This window comes from Plectropomus leopardus, chromosome 13, assembly GCF_026936395.1.
Source record: "Plectropomus leopardus strain MGB_pleo_1.0 chromosome 13, ASM2693639v1, whole genome shotgun sequence".
In the NCBI taxonomy this organism is placed as follows: Eukaryota; Metazoa; Chordata; class Actinopteri; order Perciformes; family Serranidae; genus Plectropomus; species Plectropomus leopardus.
In genome coordinates this window covers 21114858-21128627 of record NC_142188.1, presented here as the reverse complement: position 1 = coordinate 21128627, position 13770 = coordinate 21114858, and the positions used below count along the sequence as shown (strand labels likewise).

The 13770-nt window shown below is 38.8% G+C and overlaps 1 long non-coding RNA gene across 1 annotated transcript in view; it reads right to left on the bottom strand.

Annotated features, from left to right (window-relative positions):
* Positions 1 to 5239: 5239 nt before the first annotated feature.
* Positions 5240 to 13770, bottom strand: part of LOC148187702 (uncharacterized) — an 82808-nt gene continuing 74277 nt past the window's right edge. The window contains exon 4 of the long non-coding RNA XR_015778550.1: positions 5240 to 8206. This is a non-coding gene — a long non-coding RNA (uncharacterized LOC148187702). The remainder of the gene's footprint in view (positions 8207 to 13770) is intronic.

The window sequence follows — 13770 nt, the reverse complement described above, 5'->3', positions numbered from 1 at the left end:
GAGGTCTGTACAGATAATATTGCCGTCAGACTTTAAAATGCATCCGTTTTCACACCTGCACTTGAAGGATTCCACACTGTAAAATCTGACTTGTTGAATTTACGTTGAAAAAAATAGGAACCCAACTGCCTTGAAAAATGTAAGTAAATGTAACTACATCTACATTTTCGTTTACTTTACTTTTTAATTGTTCAGTTTACTTGAAATGTAGTTAGATTTACTAAATGTGATGCTGTTGCAATTTAAAAATTGCAAGTTTAAGTCAGTCTTTTTAAGTTTTATAAACTTCAGTAAACCAAGTATGCAGTGCCATATATCTGTATTCTGCTGTTTGCATACTAGGCATTCATATCTGTATATTCTTACACATGTGATCAAAACAGAACTCAGATCTAATAACTTCACAAATGCCAAAATTCTTTATCATTATCAAGTGAAGTCAGGCTAACTTGGTTTACTGTAGTTGCTAACACTTAAAAAGAAAAAGTTACTTTCACTTGGCATTTTTCTGTTGCAACAACTTTACAGAATTAAGTAAATGCAGCTAAATTTTAAGTAAACAACACGTACATATAAAAAAAACGTAAATTTCTTTTTTTTTTCAAGGCAGTTGGTTTTCAATATCATTTTAAGTAAGATCGGCTTATCAGATTTTTACAGTGCACAAAATCAACTGTAAGAGTTTCACATGTACCGCATTACTCTTGGTCCATCGATTTGCTTGTGTATGTTTATTCAAAATTCAAGCTTCTGTATTTCCCACATGTAAATTACATTTTGGCAGCTAGGTTAGCGTGTACTCATAATGCGTAGTGGTACACCATGTTCAATTTCGTCATTCTTTCATTTTTCTTGTGTATTCTGTCAAACATCAAACAAAAGCATTTTCTATTATATTTCACTTGACAGTAGGCTGGAGTCTTTCCCATAGACTTAATGTATTGGCATTGCTTTCTCCCACGTGTCATCCTCCAAAGGCTTTGATGGATCGCTCCTCTTGGTAAACAACAAAGTGTATCAAGGAGCAAAGAGAGGCGAGAGATTGAATACAGTGGGAGGAGCTGATTACCTCTAATCTATCTCTTTCTGTGGAGTGAGAGGCCACCATTTCCCAAAGGCCCCTTAGACTCCTGTATTCTACATTCAAAATCAAATTTGGCATGTTCTCAAAGGCAAGGATACTCGCTGTGACTGGAGCCTCCATGCTTGAGGGTGGGGTTTGCAAGTCGCAAAAATGTCGGCAGAAAAAAAATTCCCAGTGGTAACAAAAAAAAAGAATAAATAAATAGAGATAACATGAGCTCTGGCCGTGTGCTAAAAGGTACGGATAATAATACAGGAGAACCAAACAAGAGCACACAGTGGGGGGTACTTTTTAACAGGAAATGAGAGGGTAGTGTGTGCCAGCTGGTTTGATGTTCTTTATTCATTTCATTGCAGATATGCCATTTTTTGTGTGCTTTTCTCACATTAAAGCTCAGATGTGTGATGAATGTAGATTTCTGTACACGTCAGAGATGATATGAAATTTAAAATCTTTTCGCTTTTTGTTTTAAAAAAAAAAAAGAACTACACTTCATTAACGCAGCAGTAGTGTTTTTGTTTCATTATTCAAAAGAGGATAAAACTTTTTTTGGCATGACTTTGGAAACAATGACTCTGGGGGGCCTTGGCATTAGCTATAGATGTGCTTTCAGTCTTTATAGTCATAAAGATATTATTTCCTAAAAACACTAACACAGGCCATATTCTTTACTTTTTCAACAAGTCCACAGTTACTTGGTTCTGTCCAATTACAATACAGGGTTATGTTGGTTTTCCACAGGACGTTACACTTCCAAGTGTTATTTCAACACATCAAGTCATGTGGCAGCTCCCACATACCTGTCCTGTCTTGCTAACATTTGTCATCTTTCTTTCATGGGTTTAGACGTGGTGATGGTAAATGATCAGACTGTCAAAAGTTACAGCAACAGGTGGTCTTGTATTCGCAGCACTTCACCCATTACAATGTGATAAAAAAGAATCACAACTAAGTATTGTGCGGAGTAACTCCCCAGACACTAGAAAAATGATGACATTATATGTTTCTGCAAACTAATACGTTATATTTGAAGGTTTTATATGTAAAATGTCAGCGTTTCTAAAATGACGTATTATATGAGTTGACTTTGGTCTCAGGAGTAGGAGACCTAGACACCTGCCAAGCTGCAGACCACTGTTTGAGACCTACAAACAACTAAGCAGGTTGATTTTTCAGCGTCATTTTCAGCATTTTTTTGAACACCAAACATGGGTGTTTCCTAGCAACTTGTCAGTCTTTCCAGCCAGGAATGTTTCACAAAAAGCAGTTGATTTTCTACTGACATAGCACTGCATTTCCTGCTGGAAAGAGCCATGAAAAGCAGTTGTTTTCACTGCATTTTCAGCCACGATTTTGATGCCAAAAGCTGGTATTGTGAGCCAAACGTGATCTATTGCTAACCATAACCAAGAGATTTTGGTGCATAAACATCACAACACTAACGTATCTACAACTTAATAAAAAATGTTATGTATTCAAGGTTTGCAGAAACTAACAATGCCAACATTTATTCTCCCAACTGGATTTGGAGCAATAAGGCTACAGCTAATATTGCTCTCCCAGCTGGTAAACTACCTGCGTGGCTGTTTGAATTGAATCAAGATATTCTTCACAATTTCATACCAATTGTCAGTGAGCACAAAAAGTTCACATTGCCTGGAGACTATCAATATAGCTGGTACAACATATACCAAGCTTGGATAAGTCACTTTTTATGTAAAGCCATAATAAATCAGACATACAGTACAGAACATGTGCATGAAAATGTTCAGGTGCAACAGTACAATGCTCATAAAGATGACAGTCTCCAAAAAATATAAGTAGTCTATCACATGTGTTATTTTGATATTTTTGAAGCATTGTGAATGGAATTGAAAATCTACAATGTGGACAAAAACATCTCTTAGTGTATCCTTGTGCGTCCAGTGGCTGACTCAGAGGATGGATTTCTTTCCTCAAAGCCTGAAAATGATTCATCAAGGCCATCTGCCCAAAGTGGAAATCCTGTCAAACAACAGGTTTAATTGGAAACATGCTCCATATCTCCACATGTGAAAACCAAAAGTAACCGCATGATGTTGTTAACCAATGTGATAAAGCAACTACTGTCTATTATAGCACTTTTTAAAAAAAAATTCGATTGTAACATTCTGCTGGCTTTAGGCTCAATCAGCTTCTTTTATACACCCCTGATCTCCCACATAGGACAGTCTGACAGACCTTAACCCCTGTAAGCCACGCACATATGAACATTCACATGCCTCTCAGCAGTCTCGAACATCACTCTGGATACTGTGCTCAGATTAGGTAGCACTGAATAATCACATTATACAGACTGAATTCATGTTAAAACGGTTTTATGGGGAATAACTGACACAGTGCATTTACATTACACAAAAAAGACATTACAATTCAACAGAACACTTGCAACAGATTTATATGCTCTGCATGAATAATTATATTACCTCCAGAGAGAGTACCAAGGATACATTTTGTCAGTATTTTTGCAAAGAAACCTTGCTCTGATGCTATTCAAATGATTCAAGGAGCAACGGTCCCTAGATCCTCACCATGGCAGCAGTGTGAGCACATGCAAGAAGAAATAATGACGAGGCTTGTTTGCCGGGTTTATTTCTACATTGTATCAGCTATTACGACAACTTTGAGAGCCCCTGTCTATACAGACTTATATTTGGATACATGCTGTTTCCAAAATGCCTCCACACTGACAGGATGGAACGATTAATTTTTTTCCCCCACTAAAAAGAGAAATAAAACAAATTATGTGATATCAAATCTTGACATAAATCCTGACAGTTTTGTTTTTTTTCCCTCCAGTTTCCACTAATCATGATTAGTGGGGGAGTGAACCAATAACTGCGCAGCGCTCTCTGCTTACGATGCCTGTAAGGGTGCCACAGGTCTGAACTGTTTACCGCCTTCACTGCAGCTCTGTCTGCCATGCCTAACGGAGTTATCCATCTCTCAGCCGGCATCCTGCACCCACTCTCCTATTTTCCTAATGATCGCCTCCCCTGAAGCACTAAGTCCCGATGGAGGGATGTGGAAGTGTGATCTGCCTCTCTCCTTTCACTTTTTTTCTCACTGATTGACTTTAGACAATTTTCACCTGCTCTACGTACATCTACATTTATACAAAAGTGTTGCACTAAAGAAATGCATTTAAAATTCATTTGTTAAAAATTGCATTTGCATAGATACAACAATGATGTGTGAACATTATTCACACCATCAGTAACGACTGGTGACACAAAATAGATGAAGCTATGGCTGTAAACAACCAGCTAGACACAGAAAGTGCCTCTCGAACAGGCTTTGGGTTTTGCAGCTCCTCTTTGTTGCCTACATAGACTTCCTGCATGCTCCATTGCACTAATGCACAGACGTCTGTGAGAACCCTTTTTGTTTGGCAGTGTCATCTTATTGATTTGTGTGTCTCTCATTCTCGTTCATCGACTCTCTTCTTTTGCTCTTCTTTTGTGAATTTTACCCTCCCTGCTGGTAAGTCAATGTGACATGCATGGCTCCTGTGTGATGTTCTGTCTGTGTTGAGGTGAGAGGCAAAGCCCCGAGCTGGCAGCCGTGCTGGTTGTCTAAGATAGTTTAGCCTTAAAGCTGCATCTGCATCAGGGCGAGTGGTTGTAGCTGCGGACTCAAAGTGCCACCACTGCCACAGTCCCCATTTAGATGAGCACTTTTTTTTTTTTTTTAGCTCTGATCAATTTAATGACCATAACAGACTCAATTATAGAAGGGAAAATGTAAAGCTGAATGGATAAATCATCTGTTCGAGGTTTCAGTACTGTTACTGCCATGCTGGTACTTTTTCCTGCTAAACTTAAATCACAACTAAATGCATAGTATAACAGCTTATTTGCATTTACGTATCTATTATGACATGCAAAATTCAGATGGAAGGCAGGAAGTGATAAATCTAAATACTGAGTTGTCTGGAAACTGATGGACGTGATGTCCTCCTGACCTCCTAACGTTACTAACATTACACAGTGAGCCAATAAAAGCGTGGGCTGCACTGTAGTCTAACAGACTATAACTATTATGTTTGCAGTTAGGTCCACCATTGAAACATTTGCCATCTGTTTTTTTTTTCAACTTTGAGTCCTTTTCTTTATGCTGAACCAAACAATGGCGGCAAGATGCTGCTCCAGTGTGTGTTTTTAGACAGCATGCTGGCATTGCAGAAACAAAAGAGCCGTGAAATTTAACACAACAGTGCCTGTCTCTAATGTGACCTATAACATATGCATATGCAGTATTTTTAAACAATGATAATGGCACACATGGCATAGCAATCGTTTACCGTCCCTGTTATATGGCGGCTGACCTTGTTGTGTGCTTGGAGGGTAAGGAGCTCCTGGACCTCATTGTTTTCCCAATTTATGTCCGCTATTCTTTTGTGAGTTAGCCCCTATCTGCTGCTAGCTGCTTTCTTAAATCTCCCGTGGTAGATCACAAACATAATACTCAAATCATCACAGCCACCCACTCATAATCCTGTCCTGCAGATTGTCTCTTTAACATAAACCTAGATTCAGTGCTGTCACTTCCTTCGCTGCTGGCTCAAAGGTGAGACAATTCTGTCCTCCCTTTCCACAATTGTACCTACATTCAGTACGACAAGGCAGCATAATGGCGTAATATTCCCACCTTGAACATGATGACGATGATGTAAAACAGGATATGGATGCACCGTTCTCACTCTAATGTTTGCTAACTCAAGCTACTATTCTCTAGGTCAACTGTTACAGAGTTCTGGTGAAATGCCTTTAAAAATCAAGGTCGTGGCTAAAAACAGTGAGAAGTTGACAGCATTTGTAATTGCATCGAACTCAAGGCATGTTGAATGTTGCTTAAACGCAATACTCGAATATTAGCACGGTTTTACATCTGCTGCTGCTACTCAGTGAGATTTTTTTTTTTTAAATTCAACTTTAACTCTCCTTTAAGTCCTGCTATTTAAAAATTATAGACATTTTTGAAGTTTTGGTAGCCTTTGCCTCGTTTCCTGCCCTCCATCTCAACAATCAATGACATCATAGTCAAAGAAGCTAATATCCCTGCTCATGTCTCACAGTCCACGGTGTGTGACTTTCTGTATAGTTCACATCATTAAAGGTGGTTTTTTTTTTAGCCAGCATTCAGGCGCAACGTACCTTCAGTCTTTGGTTCACTGATTTGCTCAGTCTGAAGAGGCTGAGTGAGTGAGAAGACTGCTATTATCACACCACAGTCACTATGTTGGAAATGGGAAATGTATCACTGATAATTTGCTTTATTTCTGTGGCTGAATGGGACAATCAGCTTTGAGAAACACCAATACAGCAGGATTTTTGTGCAACATAAAGCAAAGTGGGAAGATTGTGGCAGCTTTTTGTGACAGCTTGACTCACTGAGGAGTTGGATATGAGTTAGCCCTTAAGCCAGTAATGCTTTTCAGACTTGGTGCTCTTAAGCTCAATATGCCCAGAAAGCCCACCAAGATTCATGTTTTTGCCTTATTTTCTATCCGATGAGCCGACTTGTCGCAGCAGTCATCCCTTTTTGGAGTGACAAAGAAAAAGACACTGTAGTAATAGTAAGTGTGGGCCACTACATTACAGTACACACAGAATGAACAAAAAAAACAATAAAAAAATATATAATATAGTATAGTATAATATAGTATAATAGTGTTAAAGTTTAAGAGTTTCTAACCATTACACTAAATGCATCAGATATGGATCAGATTGAGTATTAACACACCCATTCCATACTGCAGAAGGAGCTAGGCTATTGTAAATAGTGCGCGGCAGTAATGGTGACTTTGATTTGTTCACAACAGATGTTGAAGCCTCAAACAGTCCCCTGATTGTTCCTCCAACATTTCCATCCTCCAGAGGCTATGAGATGCAGCCATGAAACCCACAAATAGCTTCGGCTAAATAAACACCACATGAATGTCATCCTCACTGTCTCTGAAACTTGTCTGCTCCCTAAATGGGATTCAGTGTGACATTTACTGATTTGTAGCATGTTACTAGCATTGTCTTACTTTCATATTACACCATCACTTTGGGTTGGTACTCAACCGCAAATTGTGAGGGGGGGAAAAGAAGAGTATATCTTGCAATTGATTACAATATTGAATATGATTCATTCTCTACCCGGGAACTCTTGGATTTCTTCATGGATAAATCATAGGGCTGGTATGATGTTGCCTCACATTTAAATACTGATGTAATCACAGCAGGGTTCACAACATACAGAAAAAAGCTTAGCTCCTGTATGGAGCTACGTTCCAGCTTCAATGCTGTGTAATTGGGATCAGTCTTCAAAAAGGACCCGTTGGGAGCCTCAGACATGAAGAAGCACACAGTCTGTGTTTGACCGGGGGTTGGTGGGGTGGCAGATCCCTTGATCAAACCCTCTTTTAACCTCAAAAAGGGGTTATGAAGGGTGACCACAGGGGTGTCCGTGCTGAGCTCTTGACCGCTGCCTTTGGAAGGTGGTTGTTATGGGATACAGGCCAGCGAAGTGCAATCTGCTCCAAAGGCACATCTTACACACACTCTGCCTTGGTGATGACCTGATTTAAAGGCTGCCCTCCGCTGTTTTTCAACCTGGTTGTGTGCGTGTTTTCCTTAACCCAATTTAGCCTCACAGTGTAAGACACAGAGAGGCTAATGACTAGCCTAAGCTGCAGGCAAATTGGACCATATTAATGCAGTCTTTATTTTTAAAGGCACAAACATGCCATTATTTGGATTTAACATGCTTTGTCTCATAAGGACAGATTATATTAAACAACAACAACAGCAACAACAACAACAACCATAAGAATTTGGTCAATTCAAAACATCCATAAACATTTAAAAATGCATCTCCTACTACTGCAAAATAAAAATGGAAATGAGAAAGTTTACATTCAGATAGCTGTGGTAAGAAAAATGCTAATGATTGTGAGATAATATATGTAAACCTACACAGAAGCAGCCGAGGCGTAGTCATCACACTGTAGGTAGGTTGCTGAGGGCTGAGAGGGTCGATTGGTCAGCAGCAACGTAGAAAACAGTTTTTTGCCCTCAGGCAGATTCTCAGGATCTGAAGCAAGCACAGAAATTGTGTTATAGTTGGGTGAAAGCAAAAAAGAAAATGACTGTGCTGTTTACAGGGATTCATTAGCTGTTGGCATGCCAGAAAAAAGGGTTAGTTATGTTTCACTGTCTTTATCAAACAATGAAATGAGTACATTTCACAAAGGATCACTTTGTAATGATTTGTTTTCCATTTTAATTCTATGTGTAAACCAAAAACCGTATATTAATATAGACAACACACCTACAGTACCGTCTTCTGTACAAAAATAGTCAAAATATCCTGGACATGGCCAAAGTCTGCCCAGTAGTGATTACAGTCCTGTTTCCGTTTATACACGCATACGACCAATTGCGAGCAGTGCCAAATATGTCGTAAAAGCCGTGTTATAGCATCAAATGACTAACTAAAAATAGAAACTTATCAAATAAATGAATACTTGAACAAACAACAGAGTGATTAGAGCTACATAAAATGGTATATTTGGGAAGACTTTTTTAGCATGAATTTTGATCTAGTTAGGCGTGTGTCACATCTGCTAACATGGAGGGGCGGGATTTATGACCTATACTGCAGCCAGCCACCAGGGGGCGATCAAGATGTTTTGGCTACACTTCTAGGGAGATGTCATCTCGTCCATCTGTATTATACAGTCTATGGTCTAACAGTATATTATTCAGAAATATAAAAACAAGTGAACTTAATGACACATTCTTGTGAATGCACAATATCACAATCACTGTTTAAGCCTTCAAATATGAAGGAATAATTTGACTTTTTTGGAAATAAGGTTTGCCTTTTTGTAGCATCAGAAGGAACAATATCATTCTCATATTCTGTGTGTCTGTTAAATATGAAGTTAGAGCTTAGCTTATCATTAGTAAAACTGCTCTTTTTGATTTGTTTTCTTAATGCTAAGTTAAGCTAACCACCCCCTTACTTTAGCTTCATATTCACACATTGCGAGTGGTATCTATCTTCCTATCTATGTCTCTGTGAGAAAGTGTTTCAACATTTGCTACCCCGTTCACCTCTTTGGTTGCAGGTAGAGAGCAATAATACAAAAATCAATACAAAACCTGTAAGAATCTCCTTACCAGAACTTATCAATTATCAGAACGTGAGAAGAAACCTTGCCTTTAAAAATATTTCTATAGATACAGGTCATTCATATGATCAATCCGAGTTGGATCAGTAGCGGTAAAACATAATAGTGTCTTCCGTGTCCTTCCTCAGCACACAGTGGGCCTCTGGAGAAGGTGATCGTCTGGTTGCTCTCTCTCGGCTGTCAGGAGGAAAGCATCACAGTTGCTGGTGCTGCTTCTGCTGCCTCCAGACTCCAGGCAGGGCAGGCTGCCACCAAGTTGATAAAGTGAGCCATTTTGCACACAGGCAAGATTACTCTCAAGGACAGAGATTAAAGTGGCTTCTGTTTGAGTTGCAACCCCCTCCAACGCACACACATACAGAGAGAGAGAGAGAGAGAGAGAGAGAGAGAGAGAGCAAGGCACAAGCACGTGCATGGATACCCTGATACCCTTTTGAATTTATTGTTTGCACAGTGATCACAGCATCAAAGCATTAAGGACTTAAAGCTCCAGTGTAAGTTCCCAACAGTTCACATGCTGTGAAAAAAGCTGTGCATTAAAGTAATAATTTGGAAAGAGCTCCTCATTTTCATTTAGAAAACCCCTCGATTCAGACACACCATCTCTGGCAACCGTTAGTGTGGTTACTGAGAGGATCATTTACTTTTATTGCAACTTGGGTCTCATTTTCATAGCTTTGGGCCTCAACTATCTTTGGTTTTGATAAAGTATAGGACAATGTGGCAAGAAACACCAGAAGTAAGATGATGAGACATTAACAAGCTTCCAGTTTAGCCTGATTATCTAAACCATTCTATTTGAAGGAAAAACACCAAAAATGGTGGTCATAATCCTTTTTCACACAGGACACCTGTGAGCGAGCACATACAGCAAGTATTATAGCCCAGCAAGTTAGGCCTAGAAATACTTGTGTAAACTGGGTGTGGGTTTTACAGCACATTGGGTAATACAATGCAAATACTATGATTGCAGAGAAGGAATTGACGTAATGTTGCATAAAAAGTGACAAATCCTGCGTAATATTGTACAAATATCAAAGAAGTCCATAGAATGGGCAGGGTAGTGAATGGATAGGTCAAACAAACATAAGACTTTTAACCAGGAGACAGGCATTCACGTCCCAAAGTCAACCTTGACTTGAATTTAAGTATGTGTAGCTGGCAACACTAGTAAAATATGCAACATGTAAAATGTGACGTATGTAATGTGACAAACGTAATTATTCAGTGTCATACCATGTTTTTTTTCCCTCTAAACCTAAACACATAGTTATGATGTCTGAAACTAACCAGATAGTTTTGGAGTGTACCAGCGACCACTGACAATGTTAAAGACTGTTAAAAAATGCAAGTACCAGGACATTAATAAAGTCATTTCAGAAGTCAGTGGAATCCACCTATTCTGTCTTCTAGGTATGAAAAAGTGCTGGGATCACAGTATCTTTTACAGTTTGTCTAACCTGTGCATCTTATTAAATCTGTATGATTGGATGCCCATGTCTAATATATATATTTTTAGCAACGCACTGCTCATTAATTAAGTCAATACAGTTGGCTAATGGCCCAACCTATGAAAATCAGACCCAAATTGTAAGAAATCAGGAGTACCCTATAAAGCAGTAGTTTGATATTTTGGAATACATGCTTATTGGCTTTTTTTCCCAGTCATTGATACCAAACATCAACACCATATTTCCAACAGCCAATTAGCTTAGCTTAGCATATTGATTGGAGGCAAGGCAAAACAGCTGACCTGATTTTGTCCAAAGGTAACAAAATCCACCTACTATCACCACTTAAGCTCACTAATTAACATGTAGTATCTCATTTGAGCTATAGAGTTACTGGTAGGTAGATTGTCTTACCTTTGGACAGACCAAGTCTTTATGCAAAGCTAAGCTAACTGACTGCTGACTACAGATTCATACTGAATGGACAGACATTTTCTATCTAACACTCTTCAAGAAAGCAAATAAAAGTATTTCCCAAAATGTCAAACTATGCAGAGACCGTACAGCTAGAGTGTGTAATGCATTCACTTTCTGCTAAAAGATCTTGTGTGGGCTTCCAAAGCAATTCTGTTATCTGAAGATAATTATGTATTGCTCTTCTGACCATTAGCTAATGAACATGCAGTATGCAAAAGCACTTTGGACATGAACACTAAGCTCCTCGAAAATGACCGTCCATGCCTCCATGCAGTGAAGAGGAGACCATTGAGATAGCCTATGGCTTTAATAGTGCCATTATGCAAACCAGATTTTTAATAGAGGATTGGAAAAGATATTTCAGTTAACCTGGGTGAAATTAGTACAGTTCTCTCAGCAATTACTTTATCTGATTACTGTGTAAACCAAGTAAGAAAATGTGATTGTGTGTGACAATGCCTTTAAGAGCTATAAATTTCAAGCATGGATTCTTACAAAAAAAAAAGACAAAAAAACAATTATTGTAATAATAAATCTGAACAACTCTAGAAAACTCCTTTTACATTCTTGATATTTGCAGTGAAACTAGATAGTGTTGAAAGTCACAATTCAGTGCGCTCTAATAAGACATGACATGCATATTTTGCCAGTAGTTCAAGCGTTCTTGAGATGGCCAACTCGATGACTTAAATTTCCTTCAGCACACAGTTAACGATTACACACTCTTGAAAGACTCAACCTCTTTTCTTGGCTGGTACTTATCAGAGCAGAAAGCCTTAATTAATTCATGGCTGGCTGATGTTCTGCACAGACTGGTTGAGACTAAATTATTGTACATTGTTGAATATGTAAACAGCTGGCAACCAGGCATGTTTAGATACACTGGGAATTAAATGGAAGACCCGCTGGACTTTTAAAAATAAATTAATTGTGGTGCTGGAATTCATTAGAATTTGTGTGTCTTAGATTTGGATGAGAATTGTCAATAGAAGGGGCGACCTCTAGCTCTCCTAGTAAAGTTTGCACCCCATATGTTGAGGCCTTTGCAGAAGCCCAGATTCAATTCGGCCTGTGGCCTTTCGCTGCGTGTCATTCTCCCCTCTCTCTCTTTCCCCATTTCCTGTAAAACTATTGCTGTCCTGTCAATAAAAGGCAAAATCCCCCCAAAATAAAAAGAATCATTAAAAAAATAAAATTGTCAGTTGAACGAAGAGGGAGACAAAGCCAAACCTTGTAGTAACTTTTTTTTTTTAATTATAGAGATTTCCAAAGAGCTGTCCATTGAAGTGGCAACTCTAATTGCCTCTTCACATTTAAAGCATTGGCACATCAAATCCATACTTTTTGTCTGCATTTTTATAATCCAATAAAAATCGTTACATGCAGAAATTGAGCATTTTATTGTTCTACTAATTGCTAAAATTTCCCAATACAAGGCTAAATGGAAAGACCTATTCCCTCCCTTGCTTATCTCTACAGGAGTTATGTCCCGGCTGTCGCCACACTCTGTCCACATCTTGCATTTGACACTGCAGCTACCTCACTTAAAAAATGATCCCATGGAGCTATTAAATCACACTCTGTTGTAAGCATCATAATTGTTGTTGTGCATTTTTGGATTGGCTGAACATTATTTTCTGCAGCTCTGGCTGGAAAAGCTATCTTCATGCACTGTTTGTATGATTTTCTACAAAAAGTAATGCACCAAATTTGCACATATTCCAACTAATGTGTGTATAATGCATGTATTTGGGAAACCTGCAATCACATGACTGATTTGTTGATGGTAGCAAAGAAGAAGGTATGGTGGGGTTGTGGATGGGTCACAAAGCACAGGACTTTGCTCCAGGACTTTCTCCATGCCAGTGTTCAGAACCATGTACGTAACTTACTGTCAAGTACATAATGTTATTTTGGGGGCACTAGTTGGCAGGTTATCATACCAACCTGAGGATACATCGAGTCAGGTCAGAAACTATTCCTGATGCGGCCCTGAAAACTATGTTGAGATATCACAGTGATTGTGCTATTGGTCTCCACAAATAAAGATGACTTGAATCTTTACCTGTTCACCACTTGACTGTTTTTATATTACCCTGAGACCCCACACTGTATTACTCCACATAGCTGGATGTAGCACACTAATTATAGGCCTTTTGCTGCACCATCCTCCAGCACTCTGAAGCATCTTTAAGCGTTTGCCCAGCGGATTGCTGAAGCTATTCAATGCATTCTATTCAAATCTTGAATTGGATGAGTCTGGTACAAATTCCCTTGACATTCCTGCGGAATTTCAAAGGATGCCAGCCCACTCTTCATCTGCAAATCTGAAAAGGAGATATTTAAATCAGTCTGTCACACAGTAGGTATTCTGAAATAGCGATGACACTTTGCTTGGGAAAAAAAAATCTACGAGGAAGTTGAAGTTGTGTGACCTTTGTCAAAATTAAAACATCAATGGGAGGGAAATCGAATTAGGGGCTCTCACATTTACAGACCAAAGTCGTCCTGATGCTCATCAAATGTTATCTCTG